This window comes from Carlito syrichta, unplaced genomic scaffold, assembly GCF_000164805.1.
Source record: "Carlito syrichta isolate Samal-C Ts95f unplaced genomic scaffold, Tarsius_syrichta-2.0.1 Scaffold302944, whole genome shotgun sequence".
Lineage (NCBI taxonomy): Eukaryota > Metazoa > Chordata > Mammalia > Primates > Tarsiidae > Carlito > Carlito syrichta.
The window spans coordinates 105,085-120,563 of NW_007247040.1; the positions used below are offsets into that span (position 1 = coordinate 105,085).

A 15,479-nucleotide genomic window follows, 5' to 3' on the forward strand; every position below is an offset into this window, starting at 1 on the left:
TTAAAAAAAGAAGAAAGTACAAGGTTGGCAGTCACTCTTTCAGTGGGATGGGAAGTGCCTAAAATTTGACCTCCTGAATTCTTTCATTTCAAAATTTTAATTTGAGGAAGCTGCTCAGTAAACTTTTAAAAACAAGATTCTATAACTCAGTTTGCTTGCCTCAAAATAAAGAGCTCCACATTCCACATCGACTTGTTCACAACATCCCACACTCAGCTTGAAGAAAGTTTGCTGCCTTCATCACCTCCTCCATCACACCACGAATATGCGGGTCTTTCAGAGTTCCTAGCACAAGCTCTCCTGACCAGTAGTGCCGTGGAAATTGGAACAGCAGCCTTCTCTTCTAACCTAAATAAGTCATTTTCCCCCTTTTCTTTGTTGCGAGTTCTCTACCTCTGGGAAGTGAAATGTTTCTTGTTTAGATTCTTTTTTGTGAGTCAGGCTCTCCTTCTGTCACCCAGGCTGGAGTGCAGCGGCACAATCATGACTCGTTGCAGCCCTAGCCTTTTAGGCTTAGGTGATCCTGCCCTCACACCTGGATGAGTTTGAAGTTTTTTTTGTAGAGACAGTTTTGCTGTGTTGCCCAGACTGGTCTTGAACTCCTGGGCTCAAGCAGTCCTCCCACCTCAGCCTTCCAAAGTGCTGGGATTACAGGCGTGAGCTACTGTGCATGGCCTTAGACTCTTTTAATTGACAGGTAGTAGGTCTTCGTGTGTGAAAGCCAATTGGATGATTTCATATATATATGAAATCCTTATAGGCGTTTGTTTATCTTTATAGGTGACATATCAGAAAGTGGCTCTATCATTTTCCTCCTATATAATCTCGGACAGATTACTTAAATTCTCTAAACTCAACTTTCCCGTTGCCGATATGGGAATAAGGGCAATGCAACTATTATTTTTATGTATATTGATGCCCAATAAGCATTCAGAACTTAGAATTATTATCGTGACCTTCTAAAGAATGAGGGTTGGGCCTCATCAGCACCTCAAAGTGCCAGTCACTGTTCGATGAATGAATGAGAATAGTGAGATCTTTCCCTTCACGTTTGCTGCTTAACATGTTGCTTAGTGTCTCAGAGCCCCGAAAACGTCTGACATGTGGCTTTTCCTGAGTTAAACGCTAAGAAATGAAATCGGATAATGTAGTGGACGTACTTGGGGAAATGTAAATGACTAAACACATGTAATGGGTGGTGGCGGTGGTGGTGGTGGTGGAGTCAGTTGCTAAAGAATGGGAGTGTTCTTTGCTGACCTCTCCCATCTGCTGAAAGTGCCAGGTAAACTTTGCTACCTGGAACTAAGTGGCTGAAGACGGTGCATGTGAGCATAGAAATATCTGGAGGCGTTTAACAATGTCATTTGTGACATCTGATGTCCTTTGGGCTGTCTTGCCTCCCTGCTCATGTGCATCTTTTCCCTTTTGTATGAGGTTTTGCTTTCAGCTGAGGAGGATGACCTTCCTTGGAGGAGGAGTATCATTGTCCTACCAAGGATTAGCAAAGAACTCTGCTTCAAGGCCAGAACTCCCAAATGATGCATTGTTGCTTTTTTCTCCCCACATCTCCGTGCCTGAATACCTTAGTTATTTAATACATTTATTTTTTATTCTTAAAAATATGAGTCTCAGAATGTGGAACTGAGGTTTAGTACCAGATGCAGTAACTGTGTGAATGTGTGTGTGTGTGTGTGTGTGTGCGCGCGCGCGTGCGCGCGTGTGCAGGGGTTATGCTTCATTTTATTGTTGCAAGATCCCCGGTGTGGCCCCCTCACTCCACTAGTTGCTCCATTTTTTTTTTGTTTTTTTTGTTTTTTTGAGTTGGAGTCTCACTCTGTCACCCAGACTGGAGTGCAATGGCCGCTCCCGGCCACCGCAGCCTCAACTTGCTGGGCTCCGGCGATCCTTCCACCTCAGCCTTCCAAGTAGCCGGAATTACAGGCATGCGCTACCACGCCTGGCTGATTTTTTTGATTTATTGTAGAGATGAGGTCTTGCTGCCCAGGCGGGTCTCGAACCCGTGGGCTCAGGCAATCCACTCACCTCAGCCTCCCAAAGGCACGGGATTACAGGCTGAGCCACCGAACCCGGCTTAGTTGCTCCATTTTAAGGGACAGAGTATTGGACTGGGAAAGGAGAAGAGGAGGAACTCATATGTAAAGGCTAGTTATGATAGTAAGCTATCAGCTACTATGTGCCAGCCATTGTGCTAAGTAGTATATATACAACATTTAAACATTCTAACAGTAACCTTGTGAAATTGATACCACCCCCATTTTACAGGTTAGGAAATTGAGACTCAGAGAAGTTCATTACTTTACCCTAGTTCTCACAGCTAGTGAATAGAAGAACCAAAATTCAAATAGCACCTGTAAAATGAATTGCATGTGTGCATGTGTGTGTGTGCATGAAAAGCTCTAATTGTTGGGGGTTGAATGAGGAAGAGGATTGAGTTGACTCTTGTAGGAACTGCAGAAAATTACAGATGTATTGGGTTGATACATATGTTTGAAACATTTTTCACTGGCCCATGGAATGCAAATATTGTACAATGGTTGGTCACAGTCCATCCTATTTGCCAGTTCTTGACTGATGTGGATCATCATGGACTAAAGCCTTTGAACGGTCTTCACCAAAGCCCAGTGATCTTCCTGAATGTGGAGAATCACTCAGGTCAAAGCAGCCCTCTCTGAAATGAAAAAATCACTTTCTTGCTGTGCTTGCCTCAGTGGCATTCTCCCCACACACGGCACAAACGCTTTGAGCTGCATCCACTGCCTTTACTCCGTTGTTAGACTCACACCGAGGACTAGGCCAGAAGTGTTGGTTTTCTTCCCCTTGACACTCCACCTTCTTTAACCCACAAATAGTGCTAACTCTCTTCACATCTGCACAATGCAAGGCATGTTCATGAGCACAGCGTCGTCACTCCAGGTGACAAGTGATGAACATGAATTGCCTTACGAAACACATACGCCGTGGGCTTATGCATCAAGCTAATGCAGTGACCTGAACGATGGAAGGCTTGAGGGTGCTAGAACACAGGGCTAGAAATGGAAATAAAGGAGCCACAAGCCCATATTCTCTGTGTTCTCATGGTCTTCCTTACAAGCCTGGTGAGTGCAGGTGACTGTTCTGACTCTGGCAGGGGATAAAGAGAGGGTGCACATGGAATTGGGGAAATATTTATTGGATCTTGTTTGACTCCTGATGTTGAGTGATTTATTTGCGAATGTTGTTGAGTGTGATAATAGTATTGTGATTATGTTATATTAATAAATGCCTGTTAGTCAGAGATTATACTAAAGCATAAGTGAAATACTAGGATGCCTTGAATTTGCTGTAAATACTCAAGCAAAAAAAGAGGAAGAGCAGGCCAGGCTCAGTGGCTCAGCCTGCCATCCCAGCACTTTGGGAGGCCGAGGCGGGTAGATTGCCTGAGCCTGAGGGTTCGAGACCAACCCAGACAACTTGGCGAGACCTCGTCTCTACAATAAATCAAAAATTAGCCAGGCGTGGTAGCGTGCACCTGTAGTTCCCACTCCTCGGGAGGCTGAGGCGGAGGGATTGCGGAGCCCAGCAGGTCAACGCCGGGGTGGCTGTGAGTGTGCCACTGCACTCCCACCTGGCGCCAGAGTGAGACTCCAACTCAAAATCATGCATAAAAAAAGGAGGAGGAGCGGAAGTGTGTAGGTGGTGACGCTGAAGCCAGGTAATGGGTGTCCTCCAGGGGAGTAGTTAGCCTGGCATCTTCTGCCCGTGGTCCTTGTCCAACACAGGAGGGAACTTAATTCATTCTAAATCAAACAGGGCCACTGTTAGCTGTGCTAAGCCTTGGATTCTTTCTACTTCTCCTAAGATTGTTTTTCCAAAAGATCATTTCCAGGGTTTGCCTCTGTAATGAAGGACGTTTCACTTCCCTGTACCTAGAGGCACATAGTTCTAATCCTCAGTCAAGACCGGTTTGAGGTGGGGAATGAAGAATATTTACGTGCCTTTGCTCTGGCTGTTCTCCGAGTGGGTCAGGGTGAGAGTTGGGCACATATCCTGTGACTGTAAGGCCATGCCTGCTTCCTCAAATGGCTAGTTCCTTGGAGAGCAGCTCTGCTTGCTTCTCTGACCCTTGGAACAGGTGTTTTCTGCTCTCACTCTGTCCTTGCAGCACAGCCCCATCCTCCCGTTCGCCAACTTTCAGCCAAATGGGCTCCACGTCCCCAAATGGATAGCGGTGCGACTGGGGGATTCAGGAAGGAGGTGGTACGCGTACTTCTTGCTCTTCCTGCGGGTAGCAGAGAGAAGAGGGAGAGAAGGCACGCGCGAGCCGCGCCTGGTCCATGAGTGGAGAATATACGTTCCAAGCTGCTTTGTTGCGACGAGAGTCCTGTGGCCATTCACTCATTCGTCTGTTCACGCGTCCATTCAGCAGACCTTTATTTAGGACCGGACACGTCCTACATGCTGTGCATGCAAAATGAAAGAGGCTGTTTCTGCTCCCAGGGTTCTGATCGCCTGGCAGAGGAGACAGCCACAGGGTTGGTACTGGCACGCAGTGATGAGTGCCAGTCTTGGTAGAGGGGCGCCTGTATGCTGTAGAAGTGCAGAGGAAATGCCTCGAAAACAACTTGTGGGAAGGTTTGTTGTCTACAGGGGAAGGGGGCACAGCTGAGCTTTAAAGAATTCTTAGGACTTGCTCAGGCAGAGAAGTGTAGATTGCATTTCTGTGGTGGAGTGTGTTCAGAACTGTTTAAGAGCGAGAGCATGATGTGCTGGAGCTTCTGCAGGTCACTGTGGCTGAGTGTGGCACGTGAGAAGAGGCAGAAGATGAAACCTGGCAGTGAGCAGGAAGCTGTTTGTGCCGGGCTCACTGTGCTGCTTTGATTGCTTGGTTATCAATCAGCAGAAAACGAGGAAGATTTGACTCTCTGAAAGAGTCCTCTAGCCGTTAGGTGGAAAAGGGTTCAGAAGGGAATCCGTCTGGATGTCGCAGCAGTTAGGGAAGAGATGGTCAACTTAACCATAGGTTGTTGTGGACGGAGAGGAGAGCAGAGCCTACAGTTGGCTTCTAGATTGAACCAACAGGACCAGTGGAATCTACTGGACACGAGAGACACAAAGACAAAGAACCAAGGCAGATATGCAGTGGTAGGTCATTAGGAAGATGTCTGATTCCTTACTGATCCTCTAATCATGAGAAGAAAGGCATCAGTCATAATTTTTACTTAATGGTTGTGATGACTAGCTATCGCAACCCACATTTGTGAAATATGTCCAAATTCTCTTTATTTATGTCTATACTTTCTCAATGAAAAGCTAGACCAAAAAGATGAATAGTTTAAAAGAATGGCAGCAGATCCATAAAGCCTTAGACTTTATGTAGTGTAGTAAAAGAAGAAACCTCCAAGTTGGAATTAGAGCACATATTCTCAAATCTATAATATTAATAACCAACATTTGCAGAGAAGGTAGGGGAAGTATTACTTTTATTTCTCGTTTGGCAAAAACAGAACAGAATAAAACAAGCAAACGAGAGCCCCTGAGGCTCAGAGATATTAAATGATTTATTTGTGGTCACACATAGTTCCATAGGTGGGAACTCACACTCCCCTCCTAGGGCTCTCTGCAGGGCATTATGGTAACTCTGTGGCATGTACGCAGCAGATTTGGGGTCAAAGTCATGAAAAGTAAAGTCAGAGTATTCAAGTTGCAGAAAAAAACGAAGTACTGCAAATGATAACAAAGAGCCTATAATTTTTTTTTCCAGTTCTTTGGCATGAGAAGAGATGGAAGGAAATAAATTGTGAAAAAGAGAATTGCATTATGTACATGTAATACATATAGATTTTATCTGGAAATTGCTTGTTTGTGTAAACAACATTAAAATATTAAAGTTTATGTAGAGGCTATCAGTAGGACATAGGAGAGTTGACATTTAAGCTTTCAGTTCATTCCAACTACAGATCTGCTGTTGACCATCTGCTGTGTCCCTAGCACTGTGACAAGTCCCAAGGGACTTGCAAATGAAATATAAGATAGTTCTTTCTCCAAGGATCTTAAAGTGTTGTTAGGGAAACTAGATTTGCAAACATGAAACTAATTTAGAACCATCCAAAATAGTTTATAATCATGACATATTTATAGAGTGGAGTGACAAAACTTTGGAAGCAGGTAATAAGTGCTCTGACTAGCCAGAAGGGAAGTTATTGATAATGTCTAGTGTCAGTTAAAGTCTTCATGAAGATGTGACTCTTAAGATGGGCCTTGAAAGATGAAGGGATCTGATTTTTCAAGAAGAAAGGGTAGAACTAATGAAGTAAACATGTTGTTTTGTTTTCCAAATAAACAAATAGTCTAATATTTTAAATAATCTAATGTTTCATCTGTTAACTGCAGTGTTAATGAACTATTGGAAACAACTTAAATGCTGAACAGTAGAATAAGGGAAATATTCATATTTCATGCTATATCCATATTATTAAAACAGAAAAAAATAAAGAACAATATGGTCTGGTGGAAAAGCATGGCTATAGCCAGTTAAACTATCAGTTCTATACTCACTAGTTTTGTGCCTTTGGGCAAGTTAGTTACTGTTTTTGAGCTTTGGTTTATTCAGCTTTAAGTGGGAATGATGATAACCACCCTGCAAAGCTATTTCGAGGACTAAAAATAATATATAGAGAGTCCCTGGGCATAGCAGACACTCAACACATTTTTTTTATCCACACTTAATGATATATATACTCTGCTGGTATGTAAACAGTCACTGTCTTTCTGAAGGGCACTTTCTCAACTCTTACCAAAAGCTTTAAAATGAGTATTTCCTGTTTGATTCAGCAGTTCCATGACTAAAAATGTATTCCAAGGAAATAGTTAAAAGATGTGTGCACATACAATACTTAAAAGGATATTCTTTGTGGCATTGAATGTGATAGTGAAAATTAATCTAAAATCTCACAAATAGATTGATGAAATTAGTTATGATTCTTTTACACAAAGGAAATTATGAAACCATTGAAATGATGATGTAGAAATGTATTTCTACAAGAGTACTACATAATGAACATTTGTATATCTTACCCTGAATTGTATCCCACATCTTTAAAATAAAAATTTTTTTTAAAGGAAATGTATTTCTGATAAAGTGAGGAAAACAGATTCTAAAACTATGCACAGTTAATCCCCATGTTTGTAAATGTATATTTATGCAGAGAAAATTTTCTAAAAGGGATGTATCTTTGATACAGAAAGTGAGGAAAACAGATTCTAAAGTTATATACAGCTTAGTCCCAGTTTTGTAAATGTATATTTTATGCTGAGAAAACTTTCTAGAAGGATAACATACCTTCCAAATGTTTCTGGGTAGTAAGCTTTTAGGTGATTTTTAGATTCTTCCCTGTGCTTACCTGAATTTTTTGCTTTTATGATAGTGAATATAAGTGTTTTTTAAAAATAGGAATAAAAATTTGAAATATTTAATGGCATAGGAAAATGCTTAAGACTAAAAGAAAAACATTTAAAACTTAATATTATATGATTATAATTCTGTTAACGTATTTTTACTTTATTTACTTTATTTTATTTGAGGCAGAGTCTCACCCTGTCGCCCAAGCTGGAGTACAGTGGTGCAGTCTTGGCTCACTGCAGCCTCAACCTCCTGGGTTCAAGTGATTATCCCACCTCAGCCTCCCGAGTAGCTAAGACTACAGGTGTGCAGCACCATGCCAGGCTATTATTATTTTTAAGTTTTTATAGGGATAGGATCTCACTATGTTGTCCAGGATGGTCTCAAACTTCTGGCCTCAAGCAATTCCTCTTGCCTCAGCCTCCCAAAGTGTTGGGACTATAAGGCGTGAGCCACCACGCCCAACCTATTGCAGTATTTTTATATCTGTGACTGAGTTTTTTTTCTCTTTCTCTCAAAATGCAGTAAAACTTCCAAGACATGGTAGGGAAGGATAGTAGTCACATCTATGCGGAAAGTAGAAATTAGGTTTGTGTATGCACAGATAACAATTGTCGCGTCGTCTGACCCATTTTGTTTTTTCTTCATTTTCACCACAGCCTCAAAAGTTGGCTTTCTTGGCTGTTTTCATAAAGAAATAAAGTTGAACAGCTGCAAAAAGCACCCCCCCCAGCCACTTCTCCTTTTATCGGCATCAGAAACTCAGCAAATTCAGTACTTACGAGGCCCTGGGAAATCCAGTGGTGAGCAAGAAGTTCACTGTCCACTTGGAAGAGATGCTAAACAGTCACCCAAATAAACACATAATTACAAATCGTGCTAACTACTGTGGGAAAAAAGGGGGTATCAGAACAGGGGAAAAAGTGAGAGTGGGGATCAGGGAATCAATTCAGGCAGGAAGTCAGCAAACACCTCCCTGAGGTGTAAAGTCAGCTTTGAAAAAGGATTAGGAGTCAGACATAGTGCGGAGGGAAAAGCATGCTACGAGGAAGGACAAGCACATTCAAAGTTTTTAGGCAAAAAAATAGCTTTGTGTATTAAAAAATATGTGGCTGGCTTTGGCAGTACGACGTTAGCTTGGAAAGTAGGCTGAGGCCTTGTATACTACTCAAAGGGTGTGGGATTTTATTTTATTTATTTATTTTTTATTTTTTTGAGTTGGAGTCTCACTCTCACCCAGACTGGCATGCAGTGGCTGCTCCCAGCCACGGCAGCCTCGACCTGCTGGGCTCCGGCGATCCTTCCGCCTCAGCCTTCCGAGTAGCTGGAACTACAGGCGCACGCTACGACACCCGGCTGATTTTTATATTTATTGTAGAGATGAGGTCTCGCCAAGTTGCCCAGGCGGGTCTCGAACCCGCAGGTTCAGGCAGTCCACTCACCTCAGCCTCCCAAAGGCGTGGGATTACAGGCTGAGCCACCGAGCCCGGCTGGGTGTGGGATTTTATTCTGAGGGCAGTGGGCAGCCACTGAAGGATGTTAAGTGGGGGTTACAGGAAGCAGTTCATAATTTAGAAAGATCTGTTTGACTGTCCCGAGGAGAGAGATCTGGAGAGAGGCAAGAGGGAATCCGGAAGATGTGTTAGGAGGTGTCTAGAATCTATCATAAGATGATGATTCCAAGTAATGGCAGCGAAGGTAAAGAACAGAAGAGATGTGTCTGGAGATGAATTTTGATGGTAGCACTGACAGGATTTAGTGTTAGCATTTGGCAATTGCTAGGACTTAGTGATGGGTTGGATCGGAGAGTGAGGTGCGGGGAATGGGGCTGTCAGGGATGAGTTTTGGAATGCTTTGTTGAGTGGCTGGGTGGATTGCACAGATGGTGGAGTCGCTTTCTTTCTGGAGCTGGAGAAAGACAAGAGTCCATTGCTGGACATGTTTACTGTGAGATTCCCAAGTGGAGAAACTGAATAGACAAGACCTGTTGTTCACAAGAGATGGCCACTTGGGATGGGGATACGCATGTAAGAGCAGTTGGTTCATGGATAGGAGTAGTTGGATCACTGACAGCCCTAGGGGTGGATGGGATTGCCTCTGGAGGAAATATTGAGAGGAGCCGAGCATCTGGGGCTGAGCGCTGGCGAATTCCAGCATTTCAGCATCAGGTAATGGGGAAGGAAGCAAAGCACTTTGAGCGGGATGCATTCTAGAGGGGGGAGACCTGGGAGATAGGGTGTCAAGGGAGAGAGTCTCGAGCAGTGAGGGGTCTGCTGCACGGAGTGTGCTGAAAAGCCTGGAAAGTGGTGCCTTGAAAGTGCCCGTGAGACTTGGCCCTGGAAGACCATGGAAAACGCAGATTCAGGGCAGTGGTGAAGATGGGAGCCCGATTGGACTGAGTGGGAGAAAGAAGCGGCCGTGAGGGGAGATGGGAATGTGTGCACACTCTGCGGAATCTTGACTCTGAAGGTAGAAGTCAGTCACTGGAGGGGAATGGAGAGTCCAGGGAGGGTTTTGTTTCCCTTTGACAGGGGAGATTCTAGAGTTTGAGTGCTGGTGGGAGCGATTTAGTACAGAGGGAGAGATTCATCACTTGAGAGAGACAGCTGATGGACGGAGAGCCCAAGTGTTGGGACAAGTGTTGGATGGAAAAAGGAGAGGAGGAGGTGCCAGAGGGCGCCTGACAATTGCTGTCATTGAGTTTGTTCTAGACACCATGCTAAGTGGTTTGCGCAATGGCTGATTTATTGTTCACAACAGGCCTGTGAAGTGGATGTGATTATCCTCATCTTACAGATGAGGAAATGGGTGTTCAGTGAAGACACATCCAAGGTCTTCATTCAGAGTTGTTTTATTTCAGAGTTCTAAGCTCACCTCTGTACTTTCCTCTATGATGGTGTATTAGTTTGCTCAGGCTGCCATAGAAGTGTCACAGACTAGATGATTTAAACAACAGAAATTTATTTTCTCACATTTCTGGAGGCCTGAAGTCCAAGATCAAGGTGTTGGCAGATTTGAGTTCTCCTGAGGCCTCTCTCCTTGCCTTGCAGATGGTGTCTTCTCTGTGTCCTCATATAGTCTTTTCCCTGTATTCCCACATTCCTGCTACCTCTTATGTGTCCTAATCTCTTCTTAAAAGGACAGCAGTCAGATTGGGTTAGGACACACCCCCAAAATGGGCTTATTTTAGCTTAATCACACTTTTAAAGGCCTTATCTCCAGGTGCAGTCACATTTTGAGGTTAATGTTTTTTATATGCATTTTGAGGGGCACACGTAACATACCATACCATACCATACCATTCCATCCCAGATGGCTTCTTCAAATATAAGGAGAAGGGTGGGAATGGGTGGGGGAAGCAGTTTCGAAGAGCATGTAACTATAATTGAAGAGAGTAGAAGGAGCTTACTAGGGCAGTGTGGCTTAGAGTCCGTTGAGCTTGGAAGTCATTCACTTATTCCATTGAGCTTGGAGGTCATTCATTTATTCCATCCTGTCCAATCTGAGTCTCTGCAGCAGCAGTAGTCAGATATATGCATGAAGTAAAGAACAGGAACTCTGTTCACTAATGAGGCTGCCAGTGCTCACGTGGATTTATTAACCAGTCAAATGACCGTCTCTTAAGTACACAGCTGAAAGGTAAATGAATTGCATTCATGTGCTCAGCACAGTCGCAAATTACTGTTTATCCGGAAGCTTTCTTGGCAAGTCTCAAATGGTTGAAAACGTGAGTCAGATCTACGACTGCCAAGATTTTGTTGCATTTACCAGTGCACAGATTGGCTTGACCATTTTTACCAGTCTGCTATATATATTGTTTCTCATGCTTGCTTGCCGCTTTCTTCTTTCTCTCCTCGGCCTTTCCTTCTTCCTTTCTTGCCATTTTCATTCATCAGTAATGTGTCGAGTACCTACTGTGTGTCTGACACACAGTAGGATAAAGAGTCTACAGTCTATTGTACACACACACATACATACACACAGACCTATATGTGTGTGTAGTGTACGTGTGTACAGATACAGATATGCACACTGCGTATATTTTCTAAAAACTCAAGTGATAAGCGCTGTCATTAAAGCATTAATTCATTTGTTCATTTAATACCTCGTATATACTGAGTTTAGGCTTGGGATAGAGACACGAGTAAGATATAGTTTCTGTCTTCAAGAAATTTACAACCTGGTGTAGAAAAACAAATAGGCAAGTACAAACACAATGCAATGTGACTTTTGTAAAATTGTAAAAGATCTCAAAGACGGAAATGATTCTGGTCTCACTGCTTATATCTGGATACCCTTTGAAAGGAGCTATTGCTACGTTTGAACAACAGGATCTATGAAAAGAACACCCATTCATTTCGCAAACATTTTTGAATGCATGTGGTCCTTGTGCAGTGGACGGTTTTATAGCTCTTGAATTATGAGAAGCCTGTGGAGTTGGGGGATTTATGACTTTTTTCCTTATTTGAGTTTATTTTCCACACCCTGCACTATCATCAACTTTTTTTTAGATGGTGGAATGATTAACGATATTCCTAAAATGCTCCACAGAAACCTGCTGGATATTAAACCCTGAGAAAAGTCGCAGGAAGAAAGCATTATTGTGGTGGTGGGTGAGCAGAAAGCATATTCTGACCTAGCATGTATCTCAGATACTTGGAACTTGAAACTAGGTATTAATGTGGGGATTTCTTGTTATGTGATTTGAGAAGTATGGTGAATAGCAGAACAAAAACCCTGAGAAGGAAATGGATTTTTGCAGGTTATGTAATTGAAATGTTCTCTCATATCACCTATTTATACCTTATCGCTTCTGCGATAATTTACAACCAGACACTTATGGATTAATTGAGATAAATGTTGTGACTTGTTGCTTTCTTTGAAACTGAGGTACTACACACACACAAGGTATTGTTATTTGTGATCTAGGCTTCTTTGGGAAAATGCTAATCATATTATGGAAACAGTTCAGGCAGTAGAAGGAAGAAAAGACAGATTGGGTAAATGGTATATGTAGGATTTAGAATCAATGATTAACCTAATAACTGCTGAAAATTCCTTTCATGTCAGTCAGTGAGCGTTTGCTGTCTGCATGTTGACTTCATTTCAGAATCGTATTCCAGCCTATGATACAGTAGAAAGAGCTCTGGCCTGGGAGTCAGGACATCTGTTGGTTGGGCTCTGCCACTGACGGTCCGTATGCCTCCTTTTCCCCACCTTCAAACTGGAGTGGCTGTGGGAAAAGGTTTCCAAGGTCCTTCCAGTTCTGATATTTTATCGTTTTGTGATTTTACGTACCACGTTTACCAAAAGCATTTTGACTTTCTTTAAGTTGCTTAAGCTAGCATTTCAGTTAGAATGCATCCAGGAGCGTAATCCCATGGGCTGCTGGGGACAGCAAGGCCTTGCCTCTCCAGGACTTGGTGTGTCTTCTGTTAACTGCTGGCAGTGAGCCACCACCTAAGGCTCCCTTGGTGGCCTTAGAGATTGAAAGAACAAATGGACAGTGTTGAGAACTCTGTGGAAGAGGAGACCAGAGAGACGGTGATCACCATGGCTCCTTGGGATTTGCAAAGAGAAATGACTAGGACGGGGCCCTTCACTTCAGCCAGGTCAAAGGTCAGGTCAGGAATGTGGACAATGCTGGTGACACCAGGTAGGTCTAGGAGGGTAAATAAACCTATTTAGTCCCTCCTGAATCTTGAGAAGATCTGGGCAGCCAAGCTCAGAAAGCTGTTTAGGAGGTCTCCTAATTTATGGAATTCTTTGGGAGAAAAATGTGATATTTATTTTTTATGTTTTTATTACCACATAGTCATTATATTCTTAATACTTACCATGTTACTCTACTCTTAACATATTCTCACAGCTGATTAATCAATGAAACATGCTTTCATGATCACTTATTGAATTAAAAATCTCATTTCAATTGATGCCATTGTGCAGTGGACTCCTTATATTTTAGGAATTTTATAGTTTTGTTGAGAGAACTTTCAGTTTCCTCCTTAGTTAACCAATATTAAATGTAATCATCTGACAGCAGAGATTTATGTCTGTTATTACTTTGCTAATAATAAGCTAACTTGGCGGTGATTAGAAAATGATTTGGAGTACTTTTCTTAGTGATAGAAAGAAAAAAGGCAGTGGATAATTTGTGAAGAAGATATTAAACCAGATAACCAAAATAATTTTGTGGACTGAATACAATTTTAGGAAATTAAAATTTTATTGTAACTGTTTCTATAATGGAATTCCATTAAAAATTTATATATATTCCTTAAAATATTGATTAAATTCCTGTATGTAATCATTAAAAAAAAAAGAACCGTATGCCTCAACCTAATACATATTACAAGATGATTCTTCTCTCTCTCTCTCTTTTTTTTTTTTTTTTTTGCTTTTATCTAGTTGCTTCCAAGATCCGGTACTTGCAGGAATATCATAACCGGGTTCTTCACAACATTTATCCTGTACCGTCAGGAACAGATATTGCAAACACCTTGAAATACTTTTCTCAGACCTTGTTAAGGTAAGCTTTAAAATATCCTATACTTTGAGAGAATTATTAGGTAGTACTGCTGAATTGATTGGGACCTACATTTTTATTGAATTGAAAGTCTCAAAGGGCATTACATTTTCTAGTGCTCTGCCAGAAGAGTCTGGACTCAAGTTCTCTGGGTGTATATAGCAAATCGGATCCCAGGCCTAGCTGAAAAAAAGTGGATTGCATAGCTACTGCCTACTTTCCTCAGCTGAGCGTCTTTTTGAGAGATCTATATAATGACAAAGTTATATGTTTAGCACTAATATAGAGTGAGATTAGAGGGAGAGCTTACACTGCTTAAAATTAAGATCAGGAAATATTTTTCAGTCTAAAAGAAAATCAGAATTATGTGACATTTTTTAGGTTCATCATCAATATTTTCTATTTCCCTAAGTGCAATATATGGTAATAACAGTCCTTTTTAATCTGCATAACACTGCAAGTGCTCAGCATGCTTTGCAATTGATATGGAAATTCTGTGGAGGACAAGGAAGCAAAAACATAGGAGCTCTTTTTCTGCTGTCTTCTTTTACTGGAAGACAGAGACCTCTACATATTCTTAGGAAAACCGAGCAGATAAGATCAGCCTTTCAAGTCAAGACTCCATTTTTTTGGAAAATCACATTAAAGAAGTCAGAGGAACCTCTCAATTTCCATTAAGTCCCAAGGCTAGGGCTCTTCCATTACCAGGATCTTCTCACTTCAAATCTGATTTTAGAAACACTTGAATTGACTTGCTACTGTTTCTTCTAACCATATAGGAGCAAAGGTTTTGTAAGACAAGTATTAGGAGAAGAACACAAATTTGGAATGACTAGTGACTCTGGAGTTTCCAACAGTCTAAGGCTTTGCCATAGACAGGCTGAACTCTTTGTAGATGGAAGGTTCCTGGGGTCAAGTCAGCTAATCTCTTGCAGTCCTCCTATCTCTTTGTTCTTATTTTTGAAGTATCTTTTCTTCTTTCCAATCCTTAGTGGCTGTGTTTTATATTGAGGGGATTCTGTTTATCAGACTCATAGATTTCATATTTCCATAGTAAGGTTAAGACCTGCTATGGATATTTCTTTCCTCCCTTCCTTCCTTCCTTCCTTCCTCCCTCCCTTCCGATTGGGTCTTGCTTTGTTGCCCAGACTGGATCATAACTCACTGCAGCCTCGAACTCCTGGCCTCAAGCAATCCTCCTGCTTTGGCCTCCCAAGGTACTGGAATTACAGGCATGAGCCACCATACCTAACCATTTCCTTCTTTTCAAGTTGCAGTGAAATGATTGGCCCAATTTTTATAGCAATAATCAGATGCATTTATGAGCCAAGACATCTGGTTCTGTTCTCTAAAATTCTCTTTTGTCTTTGAAGTCTAGGTTCTTAATGGAAAACACTTTCCTTCATCGCAAATTCTGAAAGTTCTCAAAGTGAGAGACACTTTTCAGTAGGAAAACACTCTGAATTACATTTGCAAAGATTCTAGAACATCTTAGTTGGTCCTTTAGAACATGCTCGTTAGGTCTTAGTAATTGTACCAAAAAACTAAGAAATT

The 15,479-nt window shown here is 41.9% G+C and overlaps 1 protein-coding gene across 1 annotated transcript in view; it reads left to right on the forward strand.

The window, feature by feature from the left end:
• Window positions 1-13,780: 13,780 nt before the first annotated feature.
• UNC79 (unc-79 homolog, NALCN channel complex subunit) overlaps window positions 13,781-15,479 on the forward strand; it is a gene marked incomplete at its 3' end in the record, with an annotated part of 165,707 nt that continues 164,008 nt past the window's right edge. The window contains exon 1 of the mRNA XM_021711940.1: window positions 13,781-13,928. The remainder of the gene's footprint in view (window positions 13,929-15,479) is intronic.